Here is a 20,790-nt window from a genome sequence, read left to right as displayed (position 1 = left end):
ATATCAATTAACATTTAAGTTATTCTTATTGGATGACAAATAATCCTGTAAAGAACATTCTTGTGTGTGTGTATGTGTGTGTGTGTGTATCTCCTAGTGTTCTTCATACTTGTGAGGTCACTATGGAAAAGTGAAATTGCTGGGCCTAAGAATTTGCATGTGTTAAATATTTAGATATCTCTAATTTACTTCAATAACATTATGTTCATTTCAGATCAATTGGTAATTTATAAAATATATGCTGTCTTTGATTCCTACATGAAAGTGGCATATTCTGGGGTTTTGAGATCCTGCCAAATCAATAATCAATTGCTATTCTTTGAGAAAATAATTTTCAGACACAGAGTGAGCACCCACTGTAGGTAGGTAGTGAGATGCCAGGGAGTGAGATCTACTAACCTTGTTCTTGTCTCCACCCTCAGTGCCTTCCTGCTCTGCATTTCTGTTTAGCTATGGCAGGGGATCTGGGTATAAACAAATAAACAACACTTTCAGCACACTGGCTGCTCTCAGAGACTTTTCAAACTGAGTTGGGGAGACAGAACACAGATGGCTAAAAAACAAACTAAAAATACAAGTCAGTGTATAAAAAGCAGCAAATAAATATAAATAGTAAGCATCATTATAGCATCCCAGAGGAAGGAAGGAAAACAGTGGCTGGGGTGTTCAAGCTTCATAGGAGGGACTCAGTGCTGGATGTGTGGAATGTCTCTAGGTGGGGGCTGGGGTGGGTGGGGAGACAACTATAAAAACTCTTAAGAACCAGCTGACAGAAAAAGATCCGATGAGAGAGTGGAAAATAGGGAAAAGTGCCCACTTTTATTTTGATAGTTGAAAGTGAGTGAGGTTCATAATATTGTTTGAAATTATCTGTGGTACTTGGCAGAAATTCTTATCTATTCTTATTTATTTATTTATTTATTTTGAGTGATGGGGGTGGTACAAAAATTATTAAACATTTGAGAACTAAAAGAAACCTTCCAGCCTTCTTCCCTGGGTGGAGGATGGGTCGTATTATCACGTTTGCAAATACACACAAAATTTTCCTTATGATTTCAGAGCGCCCTTCCTTCTTCCTAAGTTGAGAAACTTTAAAGGGTCTCAAAAAAAAAAAAAAAAAAAAGAGTTGCAACCCAAAGCAATCCATTTACATGAAAAAAGTTGGCCCGGTATATAGATCACAGTAAAAAGTTATTATGCAATGTAAGACACAACTAATAATATATATTTATGAATCATCAAACTCTGAAACTGACTCGAAGCAGGTGGGTAAACAACCTGAGAGTGCCGCCCTGGCACACTTGAAACTTTCCTCCACGTCTGCAGTTTATCCAGCCTGCATCGGTAGAGGCGATTCTCTGGCTTTTTTCGCACCTCAAAGAAGCCAAGCTCTCAAAAAATGTGAATCAATGGGATTATTTACGCGTGTATAACTGGAACCCACTCCAAGAGACCGATTTTGCTGCAGAAAAAGATACTCTTGCTCCCCACCCCCTCCTTTCTTTTTGACAGTCAGTTAATAAAGACTCAACAATAAGCAGCTGCCAGTGATGTCATTTGGGACTTTGTCCACGGAGCTTGTATTTACAAGCTCGGAGCAACTACGGAGCCGCAGCCCAGGGAGCAAGTCTCCGCAAACTCGCCCGTGATTCGCGGCAGGACCTCGCTGATGCCGTGGATATTCAGGAAAACCGAGGAGTCTCTTAGCCGCGGTCTTTGAATGCTTGAAACGTAAACAGAGCATAACCGCGGGAGGAGATTTTTAGCAGCAGAGAGGGGTTGAGTCGTTGCAGTTCCTCTGTCTGTCTCCAGGACTGTGTGATTTGTGTTCACTGAGGAGCTAACTACAAGTAAGACTGTTGGGATTTTTTTTTTTTTTTAACTCTTGTAACAGTTTTTTCTTGTTTATACAGCTTGCTTTCCTTTTAAAGTGAGATGATGATGTTTACGCTTTTCTGCAGGCTCTCTCTCGGCAGCCACAAGTATGCATTTCTTCCAAGTAATTATAGTGCGCTAAAGTTGACTGGGGTTAGGTGGAGAGGACATATAGACTCAGGACAGGCACCATGATGCAGATGGATGAATTGCTAATCTTCATTTGCCTCTGCAGTGAGGTGGAGTTTGGTGGTTTTTTTTTTTTTTTTTTTTTTCTCTCTCTTTTTTTTTTTTTTGGTTGTTGGTTGTTGTTTTTGCTTTTTGTGTTGTAAAGTACCAACTGACCAAACAAAAAAACTGTTAGGTTGACCTATGCAGTTTAACTGAATGCTATAAAGACTAATTTTAATTAACTGGTTGCTAGAGAGGAAAATTCCCCTTTTCCTCTGATTTTTTTTTTAATGTGTGTGTGGCTTATAGATTTCTAATGTGTGCTTGTTGACGTTCATAGTCTTGTTCTTCATCCTGCTATGCCCTCTCCTTGGACTCTCCCCTTTTCTTTCTTTCTCCCCCCTGCTCTCCTCCTCTTTCAAACTCATTCATTCTCAGGTGCTAGTATGCATTAAAAAATGTTTTGAAATTCAAACCCCTTCTATATGGATTTCCCCCACAACCACCACCCACTTTGAGTATCTGATGTGCCTTCTGAGTTAGCAACTGGAGTTAATATACTACTGAAAAAGTCAACTTTGACACTCAGCTTGTTGGTGGGCAAGATCTATATCCTTTCTTTCACTTTCCCCAAGGGCTCTAAAACTCTCTAAGTATTCTCTAGGATTTAAACAGGAAGCAGGCTCCCTGCACCAGCAGTCTGGACAGGGACTCCGTCTTTTTTTGCTGCACTGGCTCTCCTCCTGTGGCGTGAAGTTCTTCATAGGAGTCTTGTAAACTTGTCTTTCTGTGGGTCCTTGGAGCTGCCTGGGATTTCCTCCTCAGCGCCTGCAGTTCAGCCACTTGCAGCTAGTAGCAAATCACCACTGATTCCTGCCCTCTAGACCTGACAGCCCGCTGGCAAGAAGTGGCTGTTAGCCTGTTAGCTCCTGCACGCGAAACCCATGACTCATTCCAGGAGGCTGACTTGCTCCTGAATCCAGCTGCTCTGTCATCAGCTCAGGAGCACCTTGACAGCCCTGACTGCCTTTCCCTTAGAAGCCAGTATAGGAAGGTACTAAAATATTCAACTCTTTTCTATGGAGTCCTTGTGGTGTCAGCTCCCAATTTTTCCATCAGTGCACATGCTGCTTGGGTGTGTTTTATATATTAGAGCTTACTGCTATCTGCAGATTTTTTGTACAAAATAAGGGATTTGCTGTTAACATAGTTTGCAAACTATTAGTGGAAGTTTATCATTTTACAAAAGAAAAATTGGGTCATGAGGTGGGGTGGTGATTTGTCAGAGACACCCAGTAAAGAGGGTACCAGAGTTCCCACTAGAAACTGTGTCTTCCATGCCCACTCCAGCATGCATTCTGCTCTTCAAGTTCTTAAAGATTAAAAAGAAATAGGATCCACATAGGTTTCGTATGCTTCTTGCAGGAGCAGAGTTGCGTGCAGGTGTACAGATGAAGGTGGTCTGGCAAAGACTGAATGTTCCTGTTTTGTCTTTGGCTCTGGTTACATTTCTTTACGTCTCTGTTCCTCATTGTTGTTTTCACTAGCAAATGAAAGGGAACCCTGTGATTATTTTACAGTTGGCCTAGAGGCGAGCAAGGTAATAGCTGAATTAGTACAGAAGGTATTTTGGATTGAGTGCGGGTTGGGCTAGCTAAGGTGATTCCCAACTCTGATAATGTTGTTTCTGCTTTACTTCCAAGTCTCAAACTTTTTGTACACTATAGCTTGCTTGTTTTCCTCCACTTATGGACTCCCTTTCCAATGGAAGCTTTTTCTTCATTTTTTTCCTTGATGGCCCCTCCCACTTTCCAGCATTCCACAGGCCCCACTCATGCCCTGCATTCCTCTTCTCTCTGGACCCTTCCTTGCCCCCACACTCCCACCTTGGGGTGCCTCTGTGGACTCTACAGATCCAAGTGATCTTGCACTTGTACTTGTTTGGCTCCTCATGGTATCTTGTGCTAGCTTTTGCCAATGGGACCTGGAACTCTTGGGCCGCATAAATATCTCCTTCCATTGAAAGCAAAGGCTATGTTGTGAAACTTCCTTTGTCCACAAAGAAGTTGTTTAGTGCATGATGCTAAATATATGAAAGAATGAATCAAACATGCATTTTCCCACATCAAATCCTCAGGCTTCCACACTTGGGTTGACAAAATTATCTGTTAACTGTGCTTAGTGGCTTTAAATTTTTCTTCACTCTGGTGAAGGCCTATGATGCCAGAATTCTGAGCACAAAATACTGGGCTATACTTGATGGGATGCCTGCCACTCTACCCTGCTTCATTTCTTTGTGCTCCCTGCATATACTAATATCTGTGCTGGAGTTTTGCTTGCATCAGAATCTTCTGTCTGGGAGGAACTGTGGCATATTGATTAAGGACTTGACTCTGGAATGGCATTGCTGGGGTTTAATCCCTATTTCCTCCACTTGCTGGCTCTATGATCCCACAGTTAATCCACTAAATTTTTTTTTTGTTGTTGTTTCACTTTCTCTTCTTTCAAATTTGGATAGTAACAGTTCCTGCTTCGTGGAAGGGTTGGGAGGTTGAAATATATCCACATAGCTAAGACACGTAACACAATGCTAGGCATACATTTCGTATGACTAAGTATTAGCTATCATTGACACTATTTACCTTGCTGACGCCTGCCTCCCTTCCCAGACTTAATGAATCAACATCTCCAAAGTGGAATTCAGATGCGTTTATAGTTAAAAGTTCTTCCGATGATTCAGAGAGGACTACTGGCTTATTAGCAGCTGGGACTTGCTTTCTGTAAGCCGAATATTCTCTTCAGCACCTCTCCACTTTTATACTCTTGTAGCACTACTGTGGTCCCTCTCTATATACCAAGTTTGTCCTCCCAGCTCGTGCTTACCCTTCCCCTCCTATGGGCAGTTTTCCATGCCCTACGTGCCATGGACAGATGTCCTTATGCACCATGGAAGTATGTGTTCATTGGTCCCCTCTTCAGCCTCTGAGTGTCATGAGGATTCACCTGCCTGACACCCACCTTGAGAGCTACTATCTTTAGTGAATTACTTGCGGAGTAGATGAAAAAATACTGCTCACCAAGTTTCTTCATTCCCATTTGACTCTAGGTCCTGTGGCTGCCCCCTTTCCTGTGATGTCACATCCAAGCCTTTCCCTACTCTCAAGTCATCTTTACTGCTACTCCTCTCTAGGTAGCATCTGCCTTCCCCACTTCCAGAGCAGACTGTGGTCTTACACAACACCACCCTCTTTTTAATCCCCCTTCTCTTGGATGAAGGAGAGAACACACCCATCAGATTCTGACCGAATTCTGTTGGATTGCCTAAACTGTATGACCCCACTTAAAAATGATATCTTTGCATTCTGCCTCTGTCACAAGATTGTTGGGGTGTTGAGTTGCCAAATTGGTAATCTTATGCACAGCTCTGCACCTGGCACAGAGTGTGTGGGCCCAATAAATGAGGAGGAAAAGGAAGGACTGTGTTGTTGATGGGTACTCTAAGAGCAGATTTGAATTATTTTCTACTTATATTAATATGGAGTGATTCCTGTATACCAGGCTTATTTCTAAGCTCTTTGCACATGCTCTGTCATTATAGTCATCATATTTATTACCCAAGCAAGGATAACTGAGGATCAGAGAGGTTAAGTAATGTGCACAAGAGGTGGTAAGAGGTACGGCAGTGTTTGCACATACGGTGTATACCCTGAACTTCCACGATGCTACTTTCTGGAGATGCAGGGCTGACCCTAGCATGAGCCTCACCCACACTGGAGCTGTGGACACTCACATGGGCCTCTGGATTGCTTGTACTGGCAGAGTGGTAAATCAGATTAACAGTTCTGAGTGCCAGCCAGTTGAACTGGTGATTCACATGTTCTCCTCTTCAGAAGTATCTAAAGCCCAGGCCCAGCCCTAGTTTTTCCCTCTCTTTAAATCTCAGTTATGAATCTCCTTGAAGATTCACCTAAGTTTATAGTTGAACATCAAAATTATTTGCATTCTTGGTATGGGTGTTGGCAGGCTTGGTCAAGAGTAAAATTGAGGGATTAGATAAAAAGACACAATTGGAAATAATGGTTGGCCATTTGGTTGGTCCCTAGAAAAGTTTCTCCAAAGATGTGGTAGTATTTTGTGAAAGAGGATTTAAACGGCCAGAATGGTTTAGGCTACACACTGGGCAAAGTCACTGGACCGCTTAAGCATAAGATCCTTACAGCCTCATTTCTCTCCAGTTCTTTAATTCTACAAGGTTTAATGCCTCTGGAATTTTGGATTCCCAATTGTGCCTCCTTTACAAATGAAATAATAAATCTCTTGGATACATAGAACATTACCCACAACGTTTACAGTGCCCCAATAAATACTTGTCTAATGAAGTGTATCATGTTGTTTTGGAAGCCCCAATTACACAAGGTACTTCCCCGTAGTTACATAAATTAATCTTGGTATTTTCAGGGCAAGAAACCAGATCTCTCCTCTTGGAAAGAGTGGATTAATGATTTCTTTGAGTAGAATTCGGATGCACTGTAGGAACCCAATGGACCGAGGTCAAGAGGAAAGTCCCGAACCCATTTTGGAGCATAAGCTTGGATAATAACATGGCAGATAAATATTACGGTGTTGAAAGAAGATCTGTTATTTCTGAAATGTGGGAACAAGTGTTACTGTTGAGATGCATGTCTGACAAACTGCCCCACAAAGGGTACATGCTTCATTTGGCAAATTGAATCTGGAAACACAGAACTGAGCCAGGCCAGCCCAGAAGATATGTCCCTAAAGCTTCCATTGTCAATGATAAACTGGCTTTTAAAAAACGCAAAAAATCAAAGTAATACCTGCTTACAATTTAGAAAACCCAGCAATACTAAAATGTTTATTTATTTATATTCATATTTGTGAATATTACTGATAATGCTGAAGTGCTTATATACATAAACATTGCAAATTTTTATGTTTCATAGCTCTTGAGCCACCCCTCCTTATCCCAAATTTCATTTCTGTTTTTCAAAGATTGTCTGCTCTTTTAGCTACTTTTTAATGTAATATTTCCAAATAAGATGTTTCTTTATCTGTGTAAAATATCAAATTATTTATTATGTGTTTCCCATTATGGTAGATTAAATGTTTCCTACATCTTCCTTATTCTTCAATATATCACATTTTTGATTAAATGGATATTTATTGCCTATTTTTTGTCATGATTATAAATACAGACATGCCTTGGTATCTACTGGGGATTGATTTTAGGGCTCATTATGGTATTAAAATTCATGGATGCTTAAGTTTCTTATATAAAATGGCATAGTATTCACATTTAACCTCCCATATGTTTTAAATAATTTCTAGATTACTTGTAATACCTGTTAAAATATAATTACTATATAAATAGCCCTTATGCTGTGTTTTTCACAGAGTAATGACAAGAAAAATATCTAAATATGTTTGATATGCACCTGAATATTTTTCCTCCCATATTATCCATCTGCTGTTGGCTGAATCTACTCATATGGAACAGATACAGGGAGAAGGCCAACTGTGTTGTTTACTGTTGAGTCAAATAACTTACTATGATCACATTTCCTTTCTATTAAAATATTTCCCTAAAGTTATTAATTGTCTTTCTTCAAAAATTCACTTAGTTTTTAAAGATTTTAATGAACTTTTCTCACTGGCTTCAATAGTCCTTTGACATATGTGTCAAAAGTAATCTCCCCTTAAGATATTTTTCTTATGTTAATAGTTAAATTCTCAAGTTATCCTATACTGTTTTTTTTTGTCAGTTGTCAAGGGGGAGAAGTTAATTATTAATTATGCTATATCAAAAGTAATTTAAAATGCCTATCTCCAATGTGTCCTTTATTTTAATTATAGTCAGTTACTCATATTTGGGTAAATAGAAAAGATCTGGTTTATTATATTTGGTAAATAACATTCATAATTTAGTTTTATGGTCCCATGAATACCCAATATTCTTTAAGAATTTCTTTCTTCCTGTATATCTTTAACATCTAGAATAGCTTCCTCTGAGGAAAGCAAATGATATTTCATGTAATTTTATTCTGTGAGTAGTTTAAAAAAAAATGGCCTCCTCACATGACATTTATTTCTTCCCTTTTCTCATTCTCCTCTCACTGGTGTTTCAGCCCTGAATTGTACAATTAGGAATGTGAGATACATTGTCATTGGAAGTAGTTAAAACATTTACATAAAAGAATGGGAAAGACTTCACCTTTAGGGACAGTGTTTTTCAGATTGCCAGTAGAGGGCCTTGTTAAACTGAGTAAAAGTTCACGTATCAACCAATAGCCAACAGCCACAGACACCCTATTAAAGAAGGCATTGTTTTAGAATTTCTGATTAATAGCAGTAAAACTACCAAAATAATTTTTAAAGTACAATGCATTTCTTTCTATATGGAGGAATTAGACATCTTAGCTTTCATTTTTATTGTTTTCTTAGTAGGAAATTGGAAAATTCAGAAAGATCATTAGTAACCCATCAATCAAATCAAGACTTTGGATGCCTAGTCATAAAATCTATACACAACATTTTTTTTTTTTTGAAGTTAGAATGCTGTTCTCTGAGCTTACTAGCTGGAACCTCAGGTTGGCTGTGGAATATGGAGAAGAGACAATGGCTTTTCTATCCCGGGTACAGTTTAGACTTGCTTCCTACATTTGAGTGAACCCACTATAAAATAAAAGCATTTCCTCTTCCCTGCAGCTGATGTAAAATATGATTTAAAATCATGACATTCTGTAGTATGCCCTCCATTCAGATGCAGGGAAAGAATCTGCACTGAGGGCGCTGGGATCATTTCCAGTTCTCTGTCCTGCTCGTTTTCCAGTGGAAGAAACCAGGGGAGAGGAGAGCTGATATTTCTAAAGTCATCCGGCAGGTTAGTGCAGTGCAATCTTCTTCCTGCTCACTGACCTTTCGGCTCCTCTTCTACAAGACTCTCCTTTTTAAGGAGGCTCTCTTCTCCCCACTCCATCCTCCTGGGGGCAACTTCTTCTCAGCCTAACTGGCTCCCTCAGGTAGGCTTTTTCTGCTTGTCATGTGCCCTGTGAACCTCATGTCCTTGTTTTCCACTGCACTTATCTCTACAGTGGGATGAATAATAATGTCTATCTCAGAGGGCTATTAGAAGGGTTAGATGAAACAATATACATTGAAAACACTTACGTGTTTTCAAACATATGGTCAACTTTGATTAAGAACATTTCCTCAGCAAGGCTAGCTATTCCATGAAGGCAGAACCTGCATCTGTCTTGTTTAACATGGTAGACTTGGCACTTAGAACAGTGGCTGGCACACCGTAGGTACCCAAAAACTATTTGACAAAAGGATGAATGTAAGCAAGCGTTCTGATTCTTTGCTTACTGGTTTTTTTCTTCTCCATTTCTACACTTAAGGAAGACATTCATTTTTATAAGTCAGCTGATGGTGTTCAAATCTCATGGCCTTCAGGATGCCTATGGACTCAGGGAAATTTTTTAACTTTCTATGAGCGAGTGAGTATTTTTTTATTTCCGGTAGTTCAAGGATCCAATATTTGTGGTATTTATCAAGTGGTAGCTCCGCAGGTTTAAAAATAACAAGAGAATGGAGAAGGATTTCTTCTCTTGTTGACAAGGACAGGAGGAATGGGAGCAGAAAAGTGTCCCCAGATGAGCCACATGTCCTTTCATATTTCCCAGGTTGGGCTGGTGATTTTTCTGGAGACCATCATGAAATTGTATTCCTTAAAGGTGGTATTAGAAAGACCAGGGTCTTTGGAATCAGTTAACACAGATAAAGTAATGGAAAACATATCACTATAGCTCCTACCCAAGAGGCATTTGCCCTTGGGTATCCCTGAGTTCTAGTCTCTGTCCTGACCTCTACTGACTTTGGGTGAGTTCTTTAACCTAATTGTTCTTGATCTTCTCATCTGTAAAACAGACGAGTATCAACAGTGACTTCACCTAAGTCTTCATAAAATGTCTACCTCATTGTACTTTCTGTGTATATTGTCTCACCTAACCCTTCTAACAGCCCTCTGAGATAGACATTATTATTCATCCACAGTATGGATGAGAAAGCCAAGGTACCCAGAGATTAATTTGTTCCAGATTACACAGTAAGAGTTTGAGACAGATGTTTAGATTGTATTACCTTCTTAAAGGATCATTGTGAGAATTAAATGAGATAAAGCCCATGGCATAACTGCATAAAAATAAGCTAAACACATGGTGACCCTTAAGATCATCATTGGCTCCTTATCACTGAGGACACTATGGCCCATGTAAGCAGATGAATGCTGTAGGCAACTGAAGGAGATGGCAGTGCTCTGTGTCTCAGGGACACATTGCTTAATCCTGATGTCAAATGTCAAGAGCTCTTTTTACTTGGTATTTTGATACGAACATGTATTTGCAACCCAAAACAACCAGTAAGGAAACTGTCCACCCTAATCCCCTCCTGGCTGTCCTGATCATGTGAGAATAGTTTTCTTGGCTCAATGCTGCATCTGCTGATTGACACTCCTGGCTTTATCATCTCTGCTTCTTTATTTGGTAAAACTGTCAAATCCCTCAGATTCCGGTTTGTATACAGCTCCTTCTTTGAAGAACAGTGGGACCGGGTTATGGGGTAGACAGGGTGTGATGAGTGTTCAGCTCTTTCTGATATGTCCTCATTTTGTTCCCTTGTTATGTATCCCTGACCCATTTTCCCCAGCCGTCTCCTTCCTCTTTTCCATCTTTCTTTCTCTTTTTATTTTCTCTCTTCATTCATTCTCTTGTTTTTCTCTTTCCTATTGCTCGGTTTTTCGTCTCTTTAATCTTGTCCTCTGCCCAACTTGAATCTCATCTCTCCCTCAATTATCCCTTTTGCTCTTCTACACCCTCTTCCTATTCATTTTTTTCTCTCCTCCTTCCTCACCCCAGCAGAGCAGAGGATGGTCAGTGTTTCTCAGTGGAGCAGGAGTCAGAGAAAAAGGGCCAACATTCCAGTCTTTTCAGTGTTTCTATAATCATCAAATGCCCTAGGGCCTCATTACAATGCTGATCCTGTTAAACAAAGAACACATCCAAATTCTAGGCCAAAGGGAAAGAGAGCCCCAAAGGAGCAGGCTGCATGGTAGAGGAGGGTGTGATCTAGAGAGAATGGAGTGACCCCGCTTGTAAAATCCTGCCCCAAGCCAGCTGTAGGACGTGGGATCAAGTGGCCCCATCTGCAAAGTGAGGGGGAGATCAGATGGTCCCAAGGCCATTCCTGGCACCGTGATCCTGTTATTCCTAATCACACAATGATTGCAGCCTGACTCACAACACAGGCAATTATCAAAGCAGCAAGAAGCAAAGCCAGGACAGTGGGCTCAGCACTGGTCTGTGTGCATGGGCGTCCTGGGGACCCTGGCAGTATCTTTGATCCCTAGCAGTATCCCATTTTTCCAAAGTGCTGAAGTGATTTGTCACTGCACAATGCCGTGTGTCCTCACAACAGATGTGAGAGGATCACCCTTGAAAGGGTGTTTCTCCAAAGCATCTAATTATAACCTCTACTGAAGATTAACAGATGTTATAATTGTCTTTACCCTTTGATTAAATAGTTTCTGCATGAGTAGGTTTCTTAGATTTTCCTTCTCTGTTTTGCATGATCTTTATAAAGAACTGACATGTGTCTTCAATTTTATGGAGATAGCTCCTCAACAGGCTGGGTAAGAATCTTTGCAGATTCATAATTTCATCTGATCTCTTTCTTTCCCTTCTATATCTTTATATATATATATATATAGAAAACCTGGGGTGCATAGACTGTACTTGTGTAGACTGGACATGGGTTTTGATGGCAGATGAGTGGCAGGAGTATGAGTGTAGCTAGACGCTGGCCTCTCTTTCTGCAGTTTGTCTGCAGAAGTGCCTGATATACATGAATGTTCTCTAGGAAAAACTGTGCCAAGTGGAAAGGGAGATTCAGCAGACCTTGCACAGCAGTCAAGCACAGCAGGTGACAAGTGAGCAAATGAGTGTGTGAGCAGAGAGACAAACAGCATCCGTGATGTAAATGTCTAAAGATTGTTCTGCCAATATTTGTTCTGGAAAGATAAGCGATCAGCCAAAGGCTGATATCAACATCTAAAACATTATTTTCGTTCCATTATTTAGAACTCAGATCTCTTTCTTCTCCATTAGCGATGTGGTTTGTGTTGTATGGCTCACTTATTTCACCTTCTATGAACCCATCAGGAAGGATGGTGCCATTAACTTACAGGAAGATAAAGCCTTCTGCCTCATTGTGTCATTGTCCAAATGAGTATGTTTCCTCCTTGAAAAGAGAAAATTATAAGGAAGGCTTTCAGGCATTAGGCCAGCTTTTGGAAGATGAAGACCAGATCATTTAGGGAGATCTCCTTAAAAAAAGGGTCTCCATCTCTCCATACCAAAGCAATCTGAAAAGGACTTGCAAATCAAGGCAAAGATCAGCCATTGGTCAGCCTGAGGACATAGAAGAAATATGCAAAATCAAATTTGTCTTCAGTGGATACATTAGAATTAAACCTTTGGAAAAATAAAATGAAGGAAATACCTGGTTTGGTTGATCTAATAGGCCCCATACAAATTCCATCTCCTCTTTCATCTGCAATTGATAAGGAAGAGGAAGGAAGGTACATTTATTCTTAGTAATAATCTACACTGAATATATGTGCTACTAGTGAATCAAAAGGCAAAATTTCTATCTATGGGGTTCACAATATATAGGGGGAAGGAGTTAGTCCCTCATGAGACATTTAAAGAATATTAGAAACTAAATAGGATTAGGTTCCAAATGAATGATCAGAACATTGATAAATTAAGATGATTTTATAAGGGCTAGGATCTTATACATTTCTAGAACCGATATCATGAAAAATAGCTAAAGAAATTAGATTTGGGTAATTTGGAGGAATAAGATTTTAAAACTGTTTTGAAGTGTAATATATATACAGATCAGTGAATCTAAATATATAGCTTGATACATTTTTACAAACTGTATTTATATTACCAATGCACAAACCAAGACATATCACCAGCACCCTAGGAACCCTCCTGCAATTCCCTATAGTGACCACCATGCCCATTTCTGATGGAAAAGATTAATTTTGCCTGTTTGTAGGCATTATGGAAATAGAACTACATAGTATGTATGATTTTGGGTTTGACCTCTTTTATTCAAATTATGTCAGTGTGATTCATTAATATTACTATGCTTAATTGTATATTTTCCATTGTTATTGTTGTATAATTTTCCATTGTGTGACTCTACCTCAGTATCGTCTTTCTGCTATTCAGGAGTATTTTGCTAGTTTCTAGTTTGGGATTCTTACAAATAGTGCTGTGATAAATATTCTAGAACATGCCTCTTGTGTCACTTCATAAACAAATAAAACATATGCGCTGAGTGTGTGTGCAATTGCCACATTGTAGAGTATCTAAGAGATACTGCCAGTCTTTCAAGGTGATCGTTCAAGTTTATAGTCCTATTCACCATATGTGAGAGTAACGGTGGTGTTTTAATTGACTGACAAGAACAGGACTACTTCTTAAAGGTGGATGTTAAAGAGGAGTAGCTGTGGCCTAATATTAGGCATTGTTCCTTTAGAAATTCACAGAAAGAAAATGGGATTTTATGAATTAGGTCCTTGTCCCTGGAAGTTCTCAGACAGTGAAAGATGGCCTTCACCAAGAAGGGAGGTGAGGTAGGCATAGGATTCCAAGGCCTTTTCCATCACAGGCCTTGTATATCTAACATAGTAATCTCCATGGAAACAAGAGTATGGAAGAGGTCATCCCAGTGGACCAGAAGACCAGATTGTAGGAGTAAACAGGAGCGATTGCAGGGATAATACTGACTCTGTGAGTGGGGCAGAGGCCATTCCAGGAAGGGAGACAGACAGATGCACAGGTCTGAATAGGACATGAGAGAATTGAGTGATGACATATTAGTAGATGGAAGAGTGAAGAGCGGTTTGCAAACCACAGCAGAATCCCTGCAGAATAAGAATGGAACACACAGTTATACAGTTCACCATACCGAATGCTTAGGACCAGTCTGAGAACCACCAAGCAAAACAGAGGCATTTGATCAGCTCTGCCAGAGATCAAGTGATGTCCATAAGATGCCCTAGGTGAAAGTTGCTGCACAGGGAGGTGGCCAAATAATGCTCATCGGGGCAACAAGACAAAGCAACATTTCTGCAAGGCTCCTTGCAGTTCCTTGGAGTTTCCTAATACCTCATGTGCATGAATCTCATGTCCTTGGCAGCATGGGCTACGTGTCCTGGGCTCTGACTTAGACTGTTTTCATGCCAGCATCACACCATGTACAAACTTGATCATATAGTAAAAGGGCTCACAAAACTAAAGATGGATGGTTGGACTGATAAGAAAAGGTTCTTGCTTTGAACAAATAATGTTCCTTCCTCTGCTTTCATCTTTTTCTTATCTCCTTTTTACCCCCACCACCCCCTCCACTTTGCAATCTTTTGAAGCCTTGAACAAAGAATTGCTCATTTTCCTTGACCTAAGGGATCCAAACTGCATAAATAGATAAGCTTGTGAAATTAATGAGAGGGATCTTCATGTTTCTTAGAGTATTTTCATCTGTTCAAATGGCTTAAAACTGATATATATATATATAAAACCCAGTGGCACTGTTAACAAGCACCTTCTAGGCACATGGTGATGGGGCCCCTCAATCAACACACCCTATCCTTTTCCCTTCCAAAGCCACACTGAAGGGCTATATTCAGGACAGCAGTCATGCCCTGTGTCAAAGCACGCATCCGTGCTATCTTGAAACTCTATAACATAGCCTGAATCTGGTAAATGGAGCACAGCTGAGCAGGTGACAGATTTATCATACAGAGTTGAAGACTATTCTAGGACAGAGCACAAAGGCAGTCATTGTGGGAAATCTGATAAATGGTTACTCCTGTAAATACTTCTTTTAAACACTTTATACTGTTCTGAAAATACATAATCTCTTGAACAGTGATGAATCCACTGCCTCTGTCTCTTTCTCTTTGTCCTTTCACCATGTCTGTTTCTACTCAGACACTCTTCTATAGGGACACTTTTCCACCTTTGGGTTTCTCCTGAGTGTATTTGATTCTGAAGATCTGAGCTCAGTCAGGGAGACATGGCTGAGGTGTGCTTCTGGGTATGAGTGTATATGTGAGTGCGCACACACAGGGATTGACGAGTGTGTGTGTGTGTGTGTGTGTGTGAGCACATGTAATTGTGTTTCAGGGTTTTGTCTCTGCCATTTCAGTTAGACAAAACCATAGCGTTATTTCATCCATCCTCAGATTTCCAACTTAAATTGACTGAAGTTATAAAGCACTATATTAAGCCAAAATAATTCCAGGATATTATAACAAGTAATATCAATCTTTCCTACTATAGTCAACAATATTTTCTTGATGGAAAGTTTTTTTGTGCCATTCTCTTCAATTTCTTTGGGGATATGCTTAAGCCATTACAAGTTTTTTCAACAATAAGTGTTTGAACCATGAATCCTACCTCTCCTGTTCCCTTTTCTAGGTTTTTCTTGTAAAGGTACAAAATTCCCTTGTATTTGACTTCAAAATGTTTCTGGTACTGGGGATTGAACTCAGGGGCACTCCACTGATCCACATCCCCAGCCTATTTTGTATTTTATTTAGAGAAAGGGTCTCATTGAGTTGCTTAGTGCCTCACTTTTGCTGAGGCTGGCTTTGAACTCCTGATCCTCCTACCTCAGCCTCCCGAGCCACTTTGAATCAATAGATATGTAGTTAGTGAGAGCTCATAAAAGTATTATAACAAGAGATTCTTAGAGCTGGCCATCTAGTATGGATGCTTGGTATGGCATGGTGGCCACTGAAGCAGATTCTACCTGGAAGCTGCCCTGGTGAGATATTGGAGCCCATTATGGGAAGCAGGGATGCAAACCATTCAGCCCTCAACCATGATTCTGATGGATGGAAACAAAAATACTTAGCTTGATTGCCACCAGATCCTTTACTCTCTGCCTTGGTCTCTATCTTATTAAATCTGTGCTGACCATGGGCAGAATGAAGCAGAGGACTGAGCATGTTTTAACTTCCACTGGGTGCACCTCAGAAATTTAGCAACCCAACTCGGATATTTCTACATCTCTTGGCCCACTAACTTCAAACGGTACTAGACAGGAGTCTTTGCCATCAATAACTTAAACAAAAGTTTAATATTCTAAAACAGATAATGAAGGAAAATAGATAAAGAAAAAGCTGGTTTTAGAAGTGATTCTAAAATCAAATTCTCCCCTGCAGCTGCCTCTGATACTTGGTTCTATGCCTCTATTTCCTTTTGGGTGTCATCCCCAGGGTCAGATAAGGACTTTTCTAAGCCCTCTTTTCAAAGAGAACCAAATAAGTTCTGCCTTCCTGCATAACCTTAGTTACCTATCCAGAATTATACTTAAGGTCAAGTTGTGATCCACAGGGCACTGAAGTTTGTTGTGTGAATTCTGGAATGACCTTGATCAGATGTGACTTATCAGTGAGTTATTTGATAGGCAGGGGATACTTTAAGATGTGATTTTGATTCTGAAGGCTGATCATTACATTTCTGGGAAGTTGTGGGCATTCTTCTCTGCCTTTCTGAACTGAAAATATAAGCAATCATTGGGATGGAACAGGAAGGAGACAGTGATTTAGATTAATAGAAATTTGAGTGTATTCAAAATGAGAGGCCACCTTTAGCTATTTATCCTGGAAAACGGTTCATTCATTTATGTGAAGAGGCATGCACAAGAATGCGCACTGCAGCATCATTTGTAATAATGAAAAGTTATTTGCTGTCCGAGTGTCCATCAATAGGGGAAGAGTCAAACAAATAATGCTCCATCCACACTCAGGAGCCTGCATGGTCATTAAAAGGATGAAGAAAAGCTATTTGTATCTTGACATGGAAAGACTTCTCTGATTTATTAAGTGGGGAAAAAAAGGTGGTCAAATATATACATATAAATGAGTGCCACTTCTGTTTCAAAAACATACGTAAATATAAACATGTATCTATATCTAGAAAGATAAATTGTTAATGGTGGATTTTTTTCTGATTCAGAGAATATTATTGGGAGTACATGAAGAGGGAAGTTTGGCTGTTTTTCATATAATTTTAACTATTTATTTTAAGAAAATATGCATAGATACTTCTAAAGAAGATTTACATTTTTGTGTGTGTATACATGTACATTTTACTCATATATATTTTAATAAGGGGGTATATTCTGAAGCAATATTTCATGGAGAAAAGAGTTTATACTTTCCAAATAAGTCATCTGAGGTAACCAAAGGTAATATAAAAGATAAACAGAACCTCTGTTTTTCTCTGGGTGCACTGAAGTTTTCAGGCATGATGATATTTAATTTAAGATACAAATAAAAGCAATAAATTTAAAAACAGGCAACTGTTTCTAAGGTGTGAAGCAGCAGAAGTTATTTACAGAGAATTCATTGCTCAAAATTCAACCGTTTCAGACATGGTGAGCTCATTTCAGATATCAAATAATGGGATCACGGTGACCAGGTAAATGAGCTGTGGTCCTGTCCTGAAGGATAACTAATCTAGTGGAAGGACAGACAAATAAACACAGCTCATTTATTTATAAGCATAAGGCTGAATGAAGTACTCAACAATGGAACAATTTGTGAGCATGCAGAGTAGTGTTTCCTTAAATAATATTGGCAGTGATTTTTCTCAAGGCTCCATGAGGATATAAAGAGTTTGAAGGATCATAATGTGATCAGCATATATTGTATAAATTTTCAAAAACTTTTATTGTGGCCACCTTTGAATTGATTTGTAGGTTATTTTCTCTGTTTATATTACTCTCATTTTTTGTTCTCATTTTTAGAGTTTCCAGTTTTAGTTAAATCCTCTTTTCGCTTTCCATTTTAAAGATAATGTGATTTTAAACTTACTATATTTTCTTTTTCATTAGAAGTTGCAGCAAAGTAAAAATGACTGCAAGAAAAAAATTTATGAACTTTCAATTTGACTGAGTTTTTTTCATGGTTTTTTTTGGTTTCTACCTTTCTGCTTGGATTAAAATTGATAATATCGTTATTTGCTTATTCTTTTTTTAATACCTGTATTACTTAAAAATTTGTAACATGCATATTTATGCATTCTATGTTTACGTGTACATACAAATAAAATACAAAATATATATAGCAGATTAAAATTTACTCAATATCTTTATATGCTTAAAAAATAAAACTAAGACCTTATTATACTTAATTTACCCTTGGAATCCCATTCTGATCTTTTTTTTTTTTTTTTTTTTTTTTTTTGTGTTGCGATTTTCAGTGGCCAATGGGTAGATTCACTCACATCATTTCTCCATGCCTTTGCTCACCAAAGTCTCCAGGATCGTACTTCTTCCCTCTCATTTCTTGCTAGCATATATCCTTCAGTAGTTTTTTAGTCAGTATCTGGGGAAAACAAAGCTTTTGTTTTTAGTAAGACTAAAGAGTTCTTGGATTATATTTTAGCTCAATTTAGAATTCTAAGTCACAGTTAATTGCTCTCAACACTTTGAAGACATTACTGCCTTATGTTCTGGCATTTACTTCTGCTGACTGAAATGTGCTGGCAGTCTAACCGTCTAATAGGTTTTCATTTGCATGTCATTTCGGAAGCATCTCTCATGACTTTTAGGATTTTCTCTGTAGCTTGAGGTTTTTATAGTTTCAAAACTACATGTATTGATATGTATAGTATTTATTTCTTTATGTTGTAATTTTAGTCATACAAGTTCTTCAGTTCTGAAAATTTCTTAGCCATTTTCTTCTGAAGATATTTCTTCTATGTTATTCTATTTTCTCTCTCCCTCCCTCCCTCTCTCTCTCTCTCTCTCTCTCTCTCTCTCTCTCTCTCTCTCTCTCTCTCTCTCTCTTTTGTGGAGTCTCCTAGATTCATTTTGGAGACTTCCAATCAATCCTTCTTTTCTCTAATATTTTTCTCTGTACCTTGCACTAGATGAATTCATCAGTATAACTTTGTAGTTCATTAATTCTCTCTTTGATTGTCTTGTCTGGCTTTAATCTTGTTTTTTGGCATTTTATTTCAGACTGATTTTTCTGGATTTATAATGGATATTCTTGTTCTTTTGTTGTTGTTGTTCTTTTTTACCATAGAGCTACATCCCCAACTACAACCCCACGTCTTTTATTTTGAAACAGGGTCTTGATAGGTTGCCAAGGCTGGCCTCAAACTTGGGATCCTGCTGCCTCAGCCTCCTGTGCTGCTAGGATTACAGGCTTGTGCCACTGTGCCCCCTTTATTTGCCTATTTTTATTTCACAATTTCTCATCAGTTTTGTAAGTGATATACTACTTTTTTATTATTTATTTATTGACTGATTGATTCTTTTTAATTATAAAAGACAGTAGAATCCGTTTTGATGGAATTGATGGAATGGATGGAATAATTCCATGCTTATGTTATGTTTATTCCACTTTTATGTTTTGATATTTATTCCCTCCTAATATTAACTTTTTTCATTATTTTTATTTCATTGATGATGATTTTTGGTTGTCTTCTTAGTGTTAGTTTTCATATGCTTTAAAATTTCAAGTCATCTTGAATGGAATTTGCCCCATCTCTCTGCACACTCCTCCTCATCCATGGGTTATATATATGCTTTCAGGAAACTTGCCAGATGCCCCATCCAGAACCAGGTTTTGTGAGTGGCTGAGTGTATCTCTCCTGTAATATAAAGTTAGATGGTACAGAACTACCAAATGCTTTGATTCAAGTTCTTTAGACTACCTGTCCTTCTACCATGCAGTTCAATATCTTGGAGTCTTAAGCCCCAGGAAGCAATTATTTCCAAGACTGAGGGGCCCTTTTTCCAGACTGTGCATTCATGGAGTAGCTGGCTGGCCTCCAATACTCACGCAAAGCTCTTGGTGCTAGATACATATGAGGTGTCAAACTCTTCTATTTTAACATCTATCTGGACACAGCGCTTAGCAGGCCCAGGAGATCTGTTGTCCTCTTCCTTCTTTGAACTCAGTGTCTGTTTCACAGAGATGTTTTTCTTCTTTATACATTACAAAAAATGTTTTTGATACAATTATATATTTTACTGTTATTACTAGTGGAAAGTTCTTACTTTAAATTCGGTGTATCCACGGTCGAGCTTCCGAGTAGCCTTGAATCCTTCAAATTATGTCCAAGAATGCACAAAATGTTAAATGTTTGTACTTTTCCAATGTGTTGGGTATTAGACTTCCTCTTTTCCTCAAAGTTTTTAATAGCCACTGACCTAACGTGACTCCTTCAGTTTGAATACATGTTCTATTTCCCAGGAAAAGACAGTAATCAGAATTTATTTTATTTCTATTCCAAGACAAATAATTACATTTTATACCTTCAACAACATTGGCATAATTTTAAAAGGAAGTAGCAGAGTAGCAGCTTAGGAAAGGCTTGAATAGGGTCCCTGAAAAGTCAAATTAAAATTCAGTTCACAGTATAAACTTTTTTTTCCAGTCAAAGGAAAGGAAATTCCTTTAATGGAATAAAATGCAAATATTTAATCAAGGCAACAAACATGAAATGATGAGGGTGTTTATTCATGTTTTGGTTTCTTAACTACTGGGTTTTATGAAGTTAGGGACTTAAGTTCAGTTTTCTTGTTGATAAGTTGAATGCATTTTCATCAAATGTGGGCTGGTAAGAT

At 38.7% G+C, this 20,790-nt stretch overlaps 1 protein-coding gene across 1 annotated transcript in view; it reads left to right on the top strand.

Moving 5' to 3' along the window:
* The first annotated feature begins 1,774 nt into the window (after positions 1-1,774).
* Positions 1,775-20,790, top strand: part of Nckap5 (NCK associated protein 5) — a 777,883-nt gene continuing 758,867 nt past the window's right edge. Inside the window, exon 1 of the mRNA XM_071619312.1 lies at positions 1,775-1,850. The gene's annotated coding sequence lies outside the window, so the exon portion shown is untranslated. The remainder of the gene's footprint in view (positions 1,851-20,790) is intronic.

This window comes from Marmota flaviventris, chromosome 11 (assembly GCF_047511675.1).
Source record: "Marmota flaviventris isolate mMarFla1 chromosome 11, mMarFla1.hap1, whole genome shotgun sequence".
NCBI lineage: Eukaryota > Metazoa > Chordata > Mammalia > Rodentia > Sciuridae > Marmota > Marmota flaviventris.
Note: the sequence above shows the minus strand (reverse complement) of the source record. Positions and strands in the feature narration are given on the sequence as shown.